Source organism: Sus scrofa, unplaced genomic scaffold (assembly GCF_000003025.6).
Source record: "Sus scrofa isolate TJ Tabasco breed Duroc unplaced genomic scaffold, Sscrofa11.1 Contig1052, whole genome shotgun sequence".
Classification (NCBI taxonomy): domain Eukaryota; kingdom Metazoa; phylum Chordata; class Mammalia; order Artiodactyla; family Suidae; genus Sus; species Sus scrofa.
In genome coordinates, this window is record NW_018084804.1 from 9559 (window position 1) to 28721 (window position 19163).

At 41.2% G+C, this 19163-nt stretch overlaps 1 pseudogene; it reads right to left on the bottom strand.

Moving 5' to 3' along the window:
• Positions 1 to 13446: 13446 nt before the first annotated feature.
• Positions 13447 to 15015, bottom strand: LOC110257998 (annotated as a pseudogene).
• Between the last annotated feature and the right edge of the window lie 4148 nt (positions 15016 to 19163).

The following is a 19163-nucleotide window of genomic DNA, read 5'->3' on the forward strand; positions in this document are numbered from 1 at the left end:
GTCGTGACGCAGTGGTTAACGAATCCAACTAGGAACCATGAGGTTGTGGGTTCGGTCCCTGCCCTTGCTCAGTGGGTTAACGATCCGGCGTTGCCACGATGTGTGGTGTAGGCTGCAGACGCGGCTCAGATCCCACGTTGCTGCGACTCTGGTGTAGGCCGGCAGCTACAGCTCCGATTCGACCCCTAGCCTGGGAACCTCCATATGCCGCAGGAGTAGCCAAAGAAATAGCAAAAAGACAAAAAAAAAAAAAAAAAAAAAAAAACCTTCTTAGGGAAGGTTGGAATGTGTGTACATCAGAGTACCAAATATACATAGGGAAACCAGACAGCATTTCATTTCTGGAAGTCTTCTCTAAACTTTGGAAATAACTAGTTTGCTGCCTGTAGAAAGCAATGGATTTTTCTTTGTAATCAGAGTCTCTCAGTCTATCACTTAAACCCATCTTAAAAGCATGTAAATTTGAATAAATACTATTCCTGACAGGTATTAAATACCTGAATGAAATGTGTAGCCTTCATCCAATCATGTCAACTTTTAAAATCTGCAGTAGAAATCTGATGCATTGACCCATCCACCTGTTTTATCCAGACATTTTGAAGTCAGATAAAAACCTTTCCTTTCTTCTATAACATTTTCCTACACATAACTTAAAAGTCTCTGTCAATATAAATAATACGCTGTGTGATGAAAAATGATGTACAAAAAGATACACTAGAGAAGTTCCGAGGAGAGGACAAGATGGCGGAGGAGTAGGGGGACACGCTCGCCCTCTCCCACAAACACAACAAAAAAAGCACATCTACAGAAGAAATGACTCGCACAGAACAGCAACCAATCGCTGGCAGAGGAACCTAAACTCCAATAATGGCAAGAAGTTCGTGACATTATTGAGCAGAACGGGAGAAAAGAGGAGAGTGAGAGAAGGTGAATCCGAGCGGGACGGGCGCTCCCGAAAGGGAACTGCGGAGGAGAAAGAGATCCTGCACCCTGGAAAGTCTCCTACCGGGCGAAAGATCAAATGAACCGGAGGAATCCCCAGATGCAGAGAAGAGTGTAGCAGTAAGTCGGAGTACGGAAAAACGGATCAAGAACCCAACGGACCATCTGAACTACGGGCACAGTCACCAAAAATTGAGACGCCTGGGTGGGGGCTGGGCACCGAATCCTCGGCTCCAGAGGTTAGTCCCCGGGAAAGGGCCGGGGGACGCCTGGGTGGGGGCTGGGCACCGAGACCTCGGCTCTGAAGGTTGGTCCCCGAGAGGGGGCCGGGGGACGCCTGGGTGGGGGCTGGGCACCGAGACCTCGCCTCCGAAGGTTAGTCCCCAAGAAAGGGCCGGGGGACGCCTGGGTGGGGGCTGGGCACCGAGACCTCGGCTCCAGAGATTAGTCCCCGGGCTAGGGGGGCGGGGAAGAGCGGAAACTGCTTGGGAGGTCTCTAAACCATTTGACGGACAGAGACTGCCTGGGAGACTAGAAAACAAAGCTGTCGCAGAGGAAGGGAGCAATACTCTAGGGGCGGGGAAGTGGAAAGCCGCCTCAGAGGGAACCTGGGAGAAGAGCCTGGTCTGCGCCCGTGCTGGGGAGCGGAGAAAAGAAGGGGTGGGTTCCCATAGAATACCCCCCACGCCACAGCAAGCTTACAGGCCTGCTAGCTAGCAGAAAGCTGTGCTTCCCAGTGCATTCCCTCCCCCACCCCCGCCACCCCCTACGCTCTCGTGGAACCTGGGGCTGCCTGCCATCCAGGAGGGCTGGCCTCAACAATTGCCTGAAGCCTACCACCGCAGGGGCTCTCCCTGCACAGGCCTGCTTGCCCTTTGGAGGGGCTACACTTCCACAGAGCAGCACCAAACACCACCAGCCCCCTAGAAAAGGCCTGCAGCCCAGAAAAGCTAGAACAAGCCTAGCCAGGCCGTGAATAGATCGACCTAATTCTCCGACGGTTTTTCTGAGACGGGCTCCCCCGGGGAGGAGCCTCTTGGGTCTCCAAGGGCCTTGCTACCCGCCCAAGACCCCAGGGGGTGCTAAGACCTAGTGGACCAGCTGCATAGGACTGCCAGCTCCAGGCAGGACCCCCTGCAGCCCAGAAAAGCTGCAACAAGCCTGGCCGAGTCGGGAAAAGATCTCAGACGGTCTTTCTGAGTCGGGCTGCCCTGGGGAGGAGCCTCTTGAGTCTCCAAGGGCCCTGCTACCTGCCCAAGCCCCCAGGGAATGCTGAGACCTAGTGGACCAGCCGCATAGGACTGCCAGCTCCAGGCAGGACCCCCTGCAGCCCAGAAAAGCTGCAACAAGCCTGGCCGACTTGGGAAAAGATCTCAGACGGTCTTTCTGAGTCGGGCTGCCCTGGGGAGGAGCCTCTTGAGTCTCCAAGGGCCCTGCTACCCGCCCAAGACCCCAAGGGGTGCTGAGACCTAGTGAACCAGCTGCATAGGACTGCCAGCTCCAGGCAGGACCCCCTGCAGCCCAGAAAAGCTGCAACAAGCCTGGCCGAGTCGGGAAAAGATCTCAGACGGTCTTTCTGAGTCGGGCTGCCCTGGGGAGGAGCCTCTTGAGTCTCCAAGGGCCCTGCTACCTGCCCAAGACCCCAGGGGGTGCTGAGAACCAAGTGAAATCTGCTACCATCGTGGGGTGGACCTCCCAGTCCTGTCTGCCCTCAGGAAGTCCTCCTTTGCTTCAAAGAAACACTGTTAGTTCCATCAACACTCCAGAAAAGCCACACTGCCTCAAAAAAGATTGACCAACAACGACAGCCCTCAGGAAATATTCCACGGCAGTGACAAGGCAAACACTGCCCGATCACGGAGAGTACAACTCCCTCAGGAGAAAGAAAACAACAAGCAAGATGAAGAAGCTGAGAAACCACCCCCAGTCAAACCAACAGGAGAACTCACCTAAAACAGTCAACAATGAAACAGATCTCTGCAGTCAGACAGACCTGGAGTTCAAAAGAGAAATAGTGAAAATACTGAAGGAATTAAGAGAAGATATGAACAGTAATGCAGATACCCTCAGAAAGGAGCTAGAAAATATAAGGAGGAGCCAAGAAAAACTAGAACATTCATTTGCAGAGATGCAAACTGAACTAGGGGCAGTAAAAACCAGAATGAATAATTCAGAAGAACGAATCAGTGATGTGGAAGATAGAATAATGGAAATCACTCAATCTGGTCAACAGACAGAAAACCGAATCAAAAAACTGGAAAGCAATATAAGAGACCTATGGGATAATATAAAGCGGGCCAATCTACGCATAATAGGAATTCCAGAAGGAGTAGAAAAAGATAAGGGAATGGAAAATATATTTGAAGAAATTATCGCTGGAAACTTCCCAAATCTAAAGGATACTGGGTTCAAGATACAAGAAGCACAGAGGGCCCCAAACAAACTGAACCCAAACAGACCCACACCAAGACACATCATAATAAAAATGGCAAAAGTTAGTGATAAAGAGAGGATCCTAAAGGCAGCAAGAGAAAAACAGAATGTTACCTACAAGGGAACCCCCATAAGAATATCAGCTGATTTCTCTACAGAAACACTACAGGCCAGGAGGGAATGGCAAGAGATATTTAAAGTGCTAAAAGGAAAAAATATGCAACCTAGAATACTTTATCCAGCAAGAATATCATTTAAAATAGAAGGGGAAATAAAAATTTTTCCCAACAAACAAAAACTTAAAGAATACAGCAACACAAAACCCAGGTTAAAGGAAATATTGAAAGGGCTTCTCTAAACCAAAAAGAAAGGAAGGAAAGGGAAGAAAAAAGAAAAGAAAAAAAAAAAAAAAAGAAGAAGAGGAAGAACTAGGACTGAGGAAACCGTAATCAGAGAGCAGTCACTCAAATAAGCCAGCATACAGATTTAATCATGAACATGCTTCAAACAAAATAAAATTAAAAAGAAAAAAATAAAAGAGTCATCAAAACCATAAAATGTGGGCAAGGGATGTTAGGAGGTAAATAATCCTTTTTGTTTGTATGTATGTCTCTCTTCTTAATTTTAATATAATAATGAAGTGTTTGAACTTACAGGACCATCAGGCTAAAACACACAATTATGGGAAGGGGTGAGCATACTTGAAAAACAGGGCAACCACAAGCCAAAACCAAATAATGCATTTGCAAAAAATGAAAAAAAAAAATACACTCAAGCAGATAATAACAGGAGACCATCCACCCAAAAAAAAAAAAAAAAAAAAAAAAAAAAGAAGAATGGAGAACCATAGAATCAACTGGAACACGAGGATCAAATGGCAATAAATAATCATCTATCAATTATCACCTTAAATGTCAATGGACTGAATGCCCCAATCAAAAGACACAGAGTGGCTGAGTGGATAAAAAGGCAAAAACCTTCAATATGCTGCCTACAAGAAACTCACCTTAGGACAAAAGATACATATAGATTGAAAGTGAAAGGCTGGGGAAAAGTATTTCATGCCAATAGACATGACAGAAAAGCAGGAGTTGCAACGCTCATATCAGACAAAATAGACTTTAAAACAAAAGACATAAAGAAAGACAAAGAAGGACACTATTTAATGATTAAGGGATCCATCCAAGGAGAGGATGTTACTATCATCAACATATATGCCCCAAACATAGGAGCACCCAGATACATACAACAAATATTAACAGACATAAAGGGAGATATTGATGAGAATACAATCATAGTAGGAGACCTAAATACCCCCCTCACATCAATGGACAGATCCTCCAGACAGAAAACCAATAAAGCAACAGAGATCCTAAAGGAAACAATAGAAAAGTTAGACTTAATTGATATCTTCAGGACACTACATCCAAAAAAAGCAGAATACACATTCTTCTCAAATGCTCATGGAACATTCTCAAGAATCGACCACATATTGGGACACAAAGCGAATCTCAATAAATTTAGGAGCATAGAAATTATCTCAAGTATCTTCTCTGACCACAATGCCATGAAATTAGAAATCAACCATGGGAAAAGCAAAGAGAAAAAACCTACTCCATGGAGACTAAACAACATGCTACTAAAAAACCAATGGGTCAATGAGGAAATCAAGAAGGAAATTAAAAACTACCTTGAAACAAATGATAATGAAGACACAACCTCTCAAAATCTATGGGATGCTGCGAAAACAGTGCTCAGAGGGAAATTTATAGCAATCCAGGCCTTTCTCAAAAAAGAAGAAAGATCCCAAATTGACAACTTAACCCTCCACCTAAATGAATTAGAAAAAGAAGAACAAAAAAGTCCTAAAGTCAGCAGAAGGAAGGAAATTATAAAGATCAAAGAAGAAATCAATAAAATAGAGATTCAAAAAACAATAGAGAAAATTAATAAAACCAAGAGCTGGTTCTTTGAAAAGGTGAACAAAATTGATAAACCCCTGGCCAGGCTCACTAAAAAGAGGAGAGAAAGAACCCAAATCACCAAAATTATAAATGAAAAAGGAGAAATCACAACGGATACAGCAGAAATACAAAAAACCATAAGAGAATACTATGAACAACTATATGGCAATAAGTTTGACAATCTGGAAGAAATGGACAATTTTCTAGAATCTTACAGCCTGCCAAAACTGAATCAAGCAGAAACAGACCAACTGAACAGACCAATCACTAGAAATGAAATTGAAGAGGTCATAAAATCACTCCCTACAAATAAAAGTCCAGGACCAGATGGCTTCACAGGTGAATTCTATCAAACATATAAAGAGGAATTGGTGCCCATCCTCCTTCAACTCTTTCAAAAGGTTGAAGAAGAAGGAATACTCCCAAAGACATTCTATGAGGCCACCATCACCCTCATTCCAAAACCAGGCAGAGATACCACCAAAAAAGAAAACTATCGCCCAATATCATTGATGAATATAGATGCAAAACTTCTCAACAAAATCTTAGCCAACCGAATCCAACAACATATCAAAAAAATTATACACCATGACCAGGTTGGGTTCATCCCAGGTTCACAAGGATGGTTCAACATACGCAAATCAATCAACATCATACACCACATTAACAAAAAAAAAGTCAAAAATCATATGATCATCTCAATAGATGCAGAAAAAGCATTTGACAAAGTTCAACATCCATTCATGATCAAGACCCTCGCCAAAGTGGGTATAGAGGGAACATTCCTGAATATAATCAAAGCCATTTATGATAAACCCACAGCAAATATAATCCTCAATGGGGAAAAACTGAAAGCCTTCTCACTCAAATCTGGAACAAGACAGGGATGCCCACTCTCACCACTGCTCTTCAACATCGTTTTGGAAGTCTTAGCCACAGCAATTAGACAAACAAAAGAAATCAAAGGCATCCATATAGGAAGAGAAGAGATCAAACTGTCACTGTATGCAGATGACATGATTCTATACCTAGAAAACCCTAAGGACTCAACCCCAAAACTCCTTGAACTGATTAATAAATTCAGCAAAGTGGCAGGATATAAGATTAACATTCAGAAGTCAGTTGCATTTCTGTATACCAGCAATGAAACATTAGAAAAGGAATACAAAAATACGATACCTTTTAAAATTGTACCACACAAAATCAAATACCTCGGAATACACCTGACCAAAGAGGTAAAGGACCTATATGCCGAGAACTATAAAACCTTAATCAAAGAAACCAAAGAAGATGTAAAGAAATGGAAAGATATTCCATGTTCCTGGATTGGAAAAAATCAATATTGTGAAAATGGCCATCCTACCCAAAGCAATCTACAGATTCAATGCAATCCCTATCAAATTACCCATGACATTGTTCACAGAACTAGAACAAACAATCCAAACATTTATATGGAACAACAAAAGACCCAGAATCGCCAAAGCAATCCTGAGAAACAAAAACCAAGCAGGAGGCATAACTCTCCCAGACTTCAAGAAATACTACAAAGCCACAGTCATCAAAACAGTGTGGTACTGGTATCAAAACAGACAGACAGACCAATGGAACAGAATAGAGAATCCGGAAATTAACCCTGACACCTATGGTCAATTAATCTTTGACAAGGGAGGCAAGAACATCAAATGGGAAAAAGAAAGTCTATTCAGCAAGCATTGCTGGGAAACCTGGACAGCTGCATGCAAAGCAATGAAACTAGAACACACCCTCACACCATGCACAAAAATAAACTCCAAATGGCTGAAAGACTTAAATATACGACAGGACACCATCAAACTCCTAGAAGAAAACATAGGCAAAACACTCTCTGACATCAACATCATGAATATTTTCTCAGGTCAGTCTCCCAAAGCAATAGAAATTAGAGCAAACATAAACCCATGGGACCTCATCAAACGGAAAAGCTTTTGCACAGCAAAGGAAACCCAAAAGAAAACAAAAGGACAACTTACAGAATGGGAGAAAATAGTTTCAAATGATGCAACTGACAAGGGCTTAATCTCTAGAATATATAAGCAACTTATACAACTCAACAGCAAAAAAACCAATCAATCAATGGAAAAATGGGCAAAAGACCTGAATAGACATTTCTCCAAGGAAGATATACAGATGGCCAACAAACACATGAAAAAATGCTCCACATCGCTGATTATAAGAGAAATGCAAATCAAAACTACCATGAGATACCACCTCACACCAGTCAGAATGGCTATCATTAATAAATCCACAAATAACAAGTGCTGGAGGGGCTGTGGAGAAAAGGGAACCCTCCTGCACTGTTGGTGGGAATGTCAACTGGTACAGCCACTATGGAGAACAGTTTGGAGATACCTTAGAAATCTATACATAGACCTTCCATATGACCCTGCAATCCCACTCCTGGGCATCTATCCGGACAAAGCTCTACTTAAAAGAGACACATGCACCCGCATGTTCATTGCAGCACTATTCACAATAGCCAGGACATGGAAACAATCCAAATGTCCATCGACAGAGGATTGGATTCGGAAGATGTGGTATATATACACGATGGAATACTACTCAGCCATAAAAAAGGATGACATCATGCCATTTGCAGCAACATGGATGGAACTAGAGAATCTCATACTGAGTGAAATGAGCCAGAAAGACAAAGACAAATACCATATGATATCACTTATAACTGGAATCTAATATCCAGCACAAATGAACATCTCCTCAGAAAAGAAAATCATGGACTTGGAGAAGAGACTTGTGGTTGCCTGATGGGAGGGGAGGGAGGGGGAGGGATCGGGAGCTTGGGCTTATCAGTCACAACCTAGAATAGATTTACAAGGAGATCCCGCTGAATAGCATTGAGAACTATGTCTAGATACTCATGTTGCAACAGAAGAAATGGTGGGGGAAAAACTGTAATTGTAATGTATACATGTAAGGATAACCTGACCCCCTTGCTGTACAGTGGGAAAATAAAAAAATAAAATTTAAAAAAAAAAGAAGTTCCCTTGTGGCACAGCAGCTTCAGGATCCCACATTGCTGCAGATGTGGCAAAGGCCAAAACTGCAGTATGGGTTGAATCCCTGGCCTGGGAAGTTCCACATACCATAGGTGTGGCAAAAAAAAAAAAAAAAAAAAGGATACGCTAGAATGAAAAACCTTAGTGGAGATGGAGAGACAAAGGACTTTAAACATTCACAGACAGGAGCTCCCTGGAGTCCTATCTGCTAAGAATCCAGCATTGTCACTCCTGTGGCTTAGGGCACTGCTGTGGCTCAGCTTTGATCTCTGAATGTCTGCATGCCTAGGGGCAAGGACAAAGGAAAAAAAATTCAGAGATAAAGAGGCCCTGATGTCCTGATGGAATATTATTGGAAGTAGATCAAAAATTGGACAAAATGTCATGATATCAGAGAATTGAAAGTAATGAAACACCAGGAGAATGACATGGAAAAGATCAGAGTTCGAGCATAGAATTTTAGAGCTAATGCATAGCTAATATACATCTACGGAACCTTGAAAACTGGATTTATAGTCTCACCATCTCAATACCTCATTTAAGGAATTCATGGCTTTTTGATCTTTAGATCCTCCCTAGTCATTAGCAGACAACTGGGATGAATGATTAACAGTATCTTACAATTCAGATACTAACATTTCCTTTGTCATAAGGTTTGGGGATAGGTACTAGATGATTCATGGGTCTGAAAGGTTTACTGTACTGTTTGGCACACAAGGCTCATTAAGGATTATCTGGAATTATTATTATATTATCTCACTGTGCACAACAGACCTAGGGTTATTTTGGAATCAAAATAATATCTTAGCCCAGGGGAGTTCGATGTGACACCTCACACAATGGCCTTGAGGACTCAGAGAAACAGAGTATGTGAAAACTGTGCTTTCCCAGCCTACAAATGTAATCTGCTGCCTCTAAACCATTGAGTTTCTGGTCCTCAGTGGAAATGCTTTCCACCTGTTCCAGTTCCCTGGACATAAATGTCATATTTGTAGCTACATATAAGTAAGTAAGCTGTTGATAACAGGCCAAGGCCTTACCTAAAAACAAGATAAGCCCCCGGGATAAAGAAAAACTCCTACAAGATAGATAATAAATTCTGACATGAACAATCAACGGCCTGGTTTGAACGAAGTAGTTATGCAAGAAAAGGGACATCCAACAACAAATGTTTGAGTTGGGAGAAACATATTTATAGCTAAATTCTCTCAGTTTATACTTCAGCAAGCTGTCATCTAAGGGTTTAAGTTTCTTGCTCAATTCTAAATGACCAAGATGGATTTAAATTGTAAAAGCCTTCTTAGTCCCCATGGGGATGATGTAATAATTCAACCTGCATCTGGACAAGCCTATCTAGATGATAACTAAGGGCTAGGGCTAGGGCTAGGTTCTCTCCACCTCCTCCTTGTGCTAGAGCTAACTCCACCCTTTCACTCTTCTTAACATTTCAGTAAGGCCTTGCAGCAGGGATCCTGAAAAAGACCTATCTGATTCCTAAGACCCAGCCACATCTATTTATCGGGCACCTGAAGGTAGGAACCAATAAACTTAGCTGGTATTTCTGCAAACCAAGGGATGAAAGAGCATTACTTTGGAGCATCTGAAACACAGTCACTTCTGCTTGGCATTCAATCCTTACCAGAGCCCAAGGACATGCTCATTGTCATCTTTATCACACAGAGTAGTAGATGCCATTTCAGAAAGGTTCGGTTACTTGCTTAAGGTAGCTGTCTTTATGCTGTAGGGTCATGAGGAGAAATTAAGTCCCCTGGTGTCACATCTTTTAATTATCCTCCCCCAACCCCACCCAAGTGACTGCACCCAGTCTTCTATGAATGGATGCTTAATTGTATGCATATACTCCCACTATACACAATTGTGTTTGTCATTTCTCAAAATCTTTCTACACTTCCTGCCACTGCTCTGATACAGGGGAAGCAAACTGCAGATAATGGAACGAATTAACAAAAGCCATCCAGAAGAGTTTATTCTACTAGGCTTTGCGGATCGTCCCTGGCTGGAGCTTCCTCTGTTCATTATTCTGCTTCTAACATACCCCATGGCCATGGTGGGAAACATAGCCATCATTCTGGTGTCCACCTTAGACTCCCGTCTGCACAGCCCTATGTATTTCTTCCTCACCAACCTCTCCTTTCTGGACATGTGCTACACCACAAGCATTGTCCCTCAGATACTCTTTCACCTGGGACGATCGAAGAAGACAATCAGCTATCTGGGCTGTGCCGTTCAGCTTTATTTCTTCCACATAATGGGAGGCACAGAATGTCTGCTTTTGGCTATTATGTCTTTTGATCGCTACGTGGCCATCTGCAAGCCTCTGCACTACACCCTCATCATGAATCGGTGCACCTGTATTCTACTGGTGGCCACTGTGTGGCTGGGTGGAATGACCTACGCTGTCTCAGAGGCCACTGTCACATTACACTTACCACTGTGTGGTCACAACACACTGGATCACTTGGTATGTGAGGTTCCCGTTCTGATAAAGGCGGCCTGTGGTGAGAAGGGCTCCAATGAGCTCACACTCTCTGTGGTTTGCATTTTCATGTTAGCTGTGCCACTATGCTTCATTCTTGCTTCCTATGCTTCTATCGGACATGCTGTATTTAAGATTAAATCTTCGGAGGGAAGAAAAAAAGCCTTTGGCACATGTTCCTCCCATCTCATTGTAGTTTTCTTCTTTTATGGTCCAGGCATTAGCATGTACCTTCAGCCCCCTTCCTCCATCTCTAGGGACCTGCCCAAGTTCATGGCTCTCTTCTATGGAGTGGTGACTCCTACACTCAACCCTTTCATCTACACTCTGAGGAACAAGGATGTAAAGGGTGCCTGGGGCAACCTGGTGAGGAGCGTTTTCACTTCCAAGTGATAGTTCGCAGACATCAAATGACATTCTTTAACAAGTGAGTAGGTATATAGGAGTTTCTCTGACAAATCATTCTTGTCTCATACTTCCCCAGATCATGGCACAGGGTCTTCTTGCAAACTATGTCCTACTTTTCATGTTCTTTCTAATGCTCTTAGACCAAGGGGACACTTGGCTAATAATGCACCCATAAGGGCTCTGTTTGTGGAAATGTATTAAAAAGAGTTCTATTCTGGTGGCACATACTAAAATTCTAATGGTGTTAAGAAGTGAATAAAGTAATAATATAAACCCTTTCATTCAAGCTAGTCACCATGGCAACTATTCATCAGTGGATTTCCTATGACAGTGTCCCTTAAGAAATATTCCACCACTTTCTGTTAGATTGGCCATGTCTACGTGGGCAGCATACTGCCACTGGGCATTCCAAGTGAGACACTCTACACATTAGACCACTGGGCATCTATCCAGGGAAAACCATGACTCAAAAAGACACATGTCCTCCAATGTCCATTGCAGCACTATTGTCAATAGCCAAGACACAGAAACAACCTAAATGCCCATTGACAGAGGAGTGGATCCAGAAGATGTGGTACATATACACAATGGAATATTACTCGGCCATTAAGGAACGAAATACTGGCATTTTTATCAGCATGGATGGACCTAGAAATTATCATGCTAAGTGAAGTCAGTCAGACAATCAGACACCAACATCAAATGCTTTCACTGACATGTGGAATCTGAAAAAAGGACACAGTGAACTTCTTTGCAGAGCAGATACTGACTCGCAGACTTTGAAAAACGTATGGTTTCCAAAGGAGACACTTCAGGGGGTGGGAGGATGCACTGGGGTCATGGGATGGAAATCCTATAAAAATGGATTGGGATGATCATTGTACAACAATAAATGTAATCAATTCAAATAAATAAATAAATAAATAAACCTTAGACCAACCAGGAGTCTCATGAGACAATCAGCCTCAACTTATGGAGATGCTACTGCTTCCTTAAAAACTCATTGTGGGTCTTGTTTAACAAAAAAAGTATACAGGGTTTGAATATTTACCTAAAAACCTTAAAATGTATTCTTAAATATTAAAATAAATTAAATAGGTGGACAAAATATGTGCATAAGTTTCTTAACATTTCTTTTAAAGAGCATAAGCATGAACCTCCTGAATCAGTAAGAGAAAATTAGTGATATAATAACGAACCACAACATGTAAACATTTGGCGCATGATGAAAACAGCCAGGAATGCCTTCTGAAACAGTGCAAGAATCATTATGAGAAAGAAACAATTGATATTTCTAGAATGGAAAGCAACTTGATTACTTCAAGCAAAACAAGTAGCTCTCTGATGCTCAGAATCTATATCATTAAAAGGGAAAGGTACCTTAGTTACAAAAATAAACTTAGTTCTAGGACTCATACTCAACCTAAAACTTCATCGAAAAATTAGTTATGTTTTTAAGCAAATAAAGGATTTTATTGTTACTTGATACTGAATTAATATGATGAGAAATCAACAGTGTTGTGTAGTGAAGAAATTAACAGGTAAGAAAAATGAGAATCATTGGAACTTTTCTGGCATGCATTCTGGTACAATCAAAATCTAAGCAAACTATTGGTTGGAGAATGGCATGTTCTTCCAAACAAGAACCAACTGTGACCCGTATCTAATTTGTGTGTGTGTGTGTCTTTTTGCCATTTCTTGGGCCACTCCCACGGCATATGGAGGTTCCCAGGCTAGGGGTCGAATCGGAGCTGTAGCCACCGGCCTACACCAGAGCCACAGCAACGTGGGATCCGAGCCACGTCTGCAACCTACACCAAAGCTCATGCAACCTATCATGGATTGAATAACACAGACAGATGGCTCCAGTCTTTGTTCACGTCCCCTCATACCCATTCCTGTGCAGCATATTCCCTAAACACATGCTCAGTTATCTCTTCTGAGTGTATCTCAGCAGTGCAGGCACAGATGTATCATCAGATAATCACAGACACTAGCTCTGGCTTCCAGGCCAGATACAGGTGTTTTATGCTCTTTCATTGGCCTCAGCGTCACATACTGTATTCTTTGTTTTACAAAAGTGGGACTGGAAGGTCACTGGTATCAAATGATATTATTCTATTAATTTCACAAGTACACAGGCTTACTCTCACCCCATTAATCTCTTTACTACCCCTCTTACCTCTTTGTTTCTCAAGTGTAGATTAGAGGGTTGAGGCTAGGTGGGACAACAGTATAAAAAAGGGCAATGAACTCTCCTTGATCTTGAGAACCTCCTGATAGCTGGAGATATATAAACATTCCTGGAATGAGAAACAGGGACACAACCAGAAGATGGGTTCCACATGACCCAAAGACTTTCTGAAGTCCAGCTGTTGACTGCATCCTCAGCACAGCATGGGCAATCGCACCATAGGAGCTGAGAATGAGGATGAGAGGTATGAGAACAAAAACGGAGCTCGTGACCATGAGGGCCAGCTCATTAGCTGTCTTGTATCAACACAAGACAGTCGCAGCAGTGCTGGAACTTCACAGAAGAAATGGTCCACTTGGCCATGTCCACACAGGGGTACCCAGGAGGTAAATGAGGAATGAAGTGCCGAGTTGGTGAAGCCACTTACCCAAGAAGCCACAGCCAACAGATGGCAGAAACGAGGGTGCATGAGGACAGTGTAACGCAAAGGTCTACATACAGCTGCATAACGGTCATAGGACATCACCACCAGCAGCACACATCCTGTGGATCCCAGTGCAAGGGAAAAGTAAAGTTGAGTCATGCAACCTACATAAGACATGTTTTTTCCTGGGCCCCAGAGGTTGACCAGCAACTGGGGGATGAAGCTGGTAGAGATCCAGAAAAGACAGGTTTGAGAGGAAGAAGTACATGGGAGTGTGCAGATGGGAGTCCAGGTATGATACGATAATGATGAACAGGTTGCCTGTCAATGTCATCAAGTAAAACATCAAGACAACCACAAAGAGTACTACTTCCACACGAGGCCAATTGGAAAAACCTAGCAGGACAAAGTAGCCTTCAGTGGTTGCATTGAGTTTTTCCATCATCATTCACTCCTTTTACCTGACAAAAGAATTACATACACTCAAGATAAATGGAAATACAACTGCCAAAGCAATTTTGAGAAAAAAGAACACAGCTATAAGTATAACCCTCTCAGATTTTAGATTATGCTACAAAGCCACGGTCATCAAAACAGCATGGTATTATCAAAAACAGACATATAGGTTCATGGAACAGAAAAGAGAGCCCAGAAATATGTAACTTCAGCATGCTACAGGCACAGCCAAAAATAAAAATCAAATAAAAATAAAATATCTCCCCACAAATTACTTGTTAATTACAAAATGAAAAGTAGTAGGCTTTACCAGAGGAAATCCTGGTGGACATCACCATAGCCAAGTCATCAATATTACCGTCGCCAATGTTGAGATAAACCAACAGTATGTGACTACTGACATGTTGCTCTAAACTGGACACAATGTCACTTCAGTCATATGCCTGCCAAAAATGCACAGCCTGACTTTTAAAATGAAGAAATATGAGACAAACCCACACTGAGACAAGTTGGGCAAAAGAGCTGGCCTGCCCTCACAAAAATATCAAATTCAGAGTTCTCATTGTAGTTCAGCAGGTAACAAACCCAACAAGTATCCATGAGGATGTAGATTCAATCCCTGGCCTCACTCAGTGGGTCAAGGATTCAGCCTTGCCATGAGCTGTGGTGTAGGTCACAGATGCAGCTCGGATCCCACATTGCTGTGACTGTGGTGTAGCCCGGCAGCTACAGCTCCGATTCAACCTCTAACCCTGGGAACTTCCATGTGCCTCAGATGTGGTCCTAAAAAAAACAAAAAACAAAACAAAACAAAAAGTACAGCTTGGGATATAGTGATCTGTTGCATGAACCATCCTTCAGCATTCTTAAAGAATTTAGAAGGGATATGAGATAAGAGACAAAAAAAATAAAACTACCAGATGTAAGTAAAGATAGGAACTTTATGGTTAAATTTATTTTTACCAGGGAGTGAGAAATAAAGACCTCATCAAAGACTGTTTTCACAGACTGTGGAATGAAATATCTCGGTTTTCAAAAATACGACATGATGGGAGTTCCCATCGTGGCGCAGTGGTTAACGAATCCGACTAGGAACCATGAGGTTGTGGGTTTGGTCCCTGCCCTTGCTCAGTGGGTTAATGATCCGGCGTTGCCGTGAGCTGTGGTGTAGGTCGCAGACGTGGCTCGGATAATGCGTTGCTGTGGCTCTGGCGTAGGCCAGTGGCTACAGCACCGATTTGAACCCTAGCCTGGGAACCTCCATATGCCACGGGAGCGGCCCAAAGAAATAGCAAAAAGACCGAAAAAAAAAAAAATACGACATGATGGAGGAAAGAGTGGTGATATGAGTTTCCCCTTCCCATCCCCATATCACTAATCAGCTTACGTTATTCTTATGTTCGTCCTTTAATACTCTTAAATTACCACTTGAGTAACACTCAAACAACTACAACTCCTTTCACTTCTGTCCTTTCTGTGTCTGATCATATTCCCTCTATTTGACCAATTGATGCCGCTTTATGTAGGGACCAACCTGATCTCTGGTTTTCATCTCTTTCACATCACCAACATAAAGGGATGGCTGGATGTACCATAGAGTCTAACCTACCACATCACACTAGGAAAGCAGAGTCTGAAAATTACTATGGTTATCATGCTACACAGCAGAGAATTCTGAGTCTACTAAAAGATCTGGTTTTAGCTGGAAGAGCATTAGAGCATTTAGTGTCTCAGGGGATAGACCCCTTCTCCTAGAGCAAATGGAGTTTTATGGAAACAAAAGAATAATGGGACATGCTTTCCTTGACTGGAGCCATTGGGAGGGTAAATCCCAAAGTGGTAAGTAATGTCCTTCAAGGAGTTGTCCTGGTTACAACAGTTGCTGAGGAATACCTTCAACATGATACACTGTTGCCCAAAGAAAACAATGACTCTACAGACCAACCTTCACTGATGAACATGCTCATGAAGCTGTCTTTGTAGGGAAGGGAACAGGTTGTCCTAAAATTTCTTCCCCAATTCCTCATCCTGCTAAGGGCCACATTTGAGGAATAACTTGTTAGGGGTGGTGTTAAGTGAGAGAGTAGAGAAGCATGAGACATTTGAAAAGTGGGATACATTAAAAACTAAATTGTACATTTTTACTATTAATTAGAGTTCATTGTCTCTGCCTAACATCTCTAAAATTCAAGGCCACGTTTAGCCCTGCAAAATACTGAAAATAATCTCTGAATACCATTCAAACTACAACTCAGAAGGTAACCACCAAAACTCTGAAAACTTAACGTAACTATTTAAAATTTCCAAAATATTTTTATGAATGATTTCCCTTGCTGTCTTATCAAGAGTTTTGCTATAGTATATAAAAAATGAAATTAAGACTATATCCAATAATTGACTTGCTGCTGTAACAAAAAAACATTATACAATGAGTTTATAAATTAATGAATATTTTTAAATTTTTATATTGTTTCTGGTTAATATAGTCCATCTATAGAAAGAAAATCTGAGTTTGAAAATTATATTTTATAATAAGATTATATTAAATTATAGTTGATTTATAATTTAGTTCCCTGTGCTACACAGTAGGACCTCATCACTTATCCACTCTAAATGTAATAGTTTGCATCTACTAATCCCAAACTCCTAGCCCATCCCCTGGGCCACCACAAGTCTGTTCTCTAAGTCTCTGAGTCTGTTTCAGTTTTTTTAATAAGTTCATTTGTGCCATACTTTAGATTGCACATATAAGTGATATCATTTTAAAAAGTATGATTTTAAGAGAGCATTTGGGTATTTTGCTTTCTGTTTAAGAGAAGTACCAGAAAACAGTCTTTATGTTTCTGTGGTCTTGACTGTTGTAAGCATTCAATAAGAAAAAGATATAAACATTTTCCACAGTGCTTAAAAAAGAAGAAAAAGAAATATATATGCTGATTTTAGGTAATTTTCTGGGGTGCAGATAAAGGTCAATGATATGAAACCAATGCAAAACATTTTGTCAGATTATCATAGACCATAAGGCACAAATCATGTGTGGAGGATTAAAAGGGAGAAATGACATTAATTAATCTCTGTAGGATTCTGGTAAATTGAGTATTTTATTTGAGAAGGGTGTGAATTAGAATAGATTATAAACTATTAAATTATCATGGACAGAGCTTCAAGTGGAGTAGAGTTCTAGACACTGGTATTTGTTTATTATTAAATATGATTTACTTATTTTCCCATTCTTTTCATCTTCATAAGCTATTAGGAAAAAATAAACACTTCAAGAGTGAGAACACACCAGTGACTTATAATATGATGATACCACTGAGGTTGGGGTAGAACAGGGCCTAGGTTATCAAAATGCCAGAAGAAGCTGTTCATTCTCATCTAATCGAGATAAATGTTAATACATAAGATTTGAAAGAATAGATCAAATTATAAGGATATATCAAAAATAACCCTATCATTTGTATTCTAAGGTATTGCCTGGTCATTTAGAAGCTTATTAGGTTCACAGGTTGACTAGATCCCACAAGGGCAAGTTTACAAGAATTAATCATTTGTTTAAAGTGATCTTGGTTTTCCCTGATCCAAAGATAAAAGTCAGAATGTCAGTGGCATGTAGGGAAATATCTCTTGGGTTAAATATGAGTGGAAAAATGAAAGATTTGAAACTCCCCCAATTACAGAAAGGAAAGAAGGAAAAATATTGAGCTTACTTCCCCTTGTACATACTCAGATTTTGGAAATCACTTTCGTATACCTGACAAAATAAAAAGACATACAATGTTAGTAAGTATTCACAGTCAAGACCCATAATAATCATCCCCAAAAATGTGTGCATCTCCAATCTCATATCTGTTTAATGTCTCATGCTAAACTTCTACTCAAATGTGCACTTCTCCCCTAAGAGCATTTCATTTTGGAGTTGTCAATCATGTCCTTTTCACCAACACTCACTATCTTCCCAAGAGGTAAAACAAGGCTATGAGAAAAGAAAAGGAACAATATCAGATCTTTAGAAATCTGTATTTTGGTAGGTTTCTCTGACTATTCTGCTCTAGAGCTAATTCTTTTCATGACTTCCCTCACATTTTATCTGTTTCCTCTCCTGGGAAATATAAATATTTTCTTGCTTTCAACTCTAAATTTTCAGTTCCTCAAACCAATGTTGTGTCAGGGAGTCACCTTTTCATTACTAGAAGTGTGTCTTACCATAGGCTCCATTCACTCAATGTTATATAGTCGTATCTGGGGTGCAGATAAAGGTCATAACCTATCTAGGTTTGCCATCAAGCACTGGAAAAGGTGAAATGTATTCACCTGGCTGTCAAGACATATGACAAGTAAGCTGCAGTCTGGAAAACCTTGTACTAAATGGCATCATGTACTTACAAATTTGGTAATGGTCATATTGGACCCAAGGTCCAGATGCTGCACTACTGTGTAGACACTATGACCCTTAAGGCTTTTGTCTTCACAACCCTTATCATTGGGTGTCTCATTCTCTCATCTCTCATAGGTACATTGCATGTGATAACTTGACCTTAACCTTGTTTAGCATTGGTATTACTTCTTCTTAAATGTTCAATATAGTACTAGTGTAGATACATAAGCCTGTAGGTTTTTAACTAACTCAGGAGCTGGAGAAAAGAAAACCTTCAACATCTGTATTTCCTGATCATGTATTTCTCCTATGCTACCCCAAGTTAGGTGATGATGGGATGATGATGATGAATGATAGATAGATAGATAGATAGACAGACAGACATAGAGACAGCAATATATCAGATTATAGGTA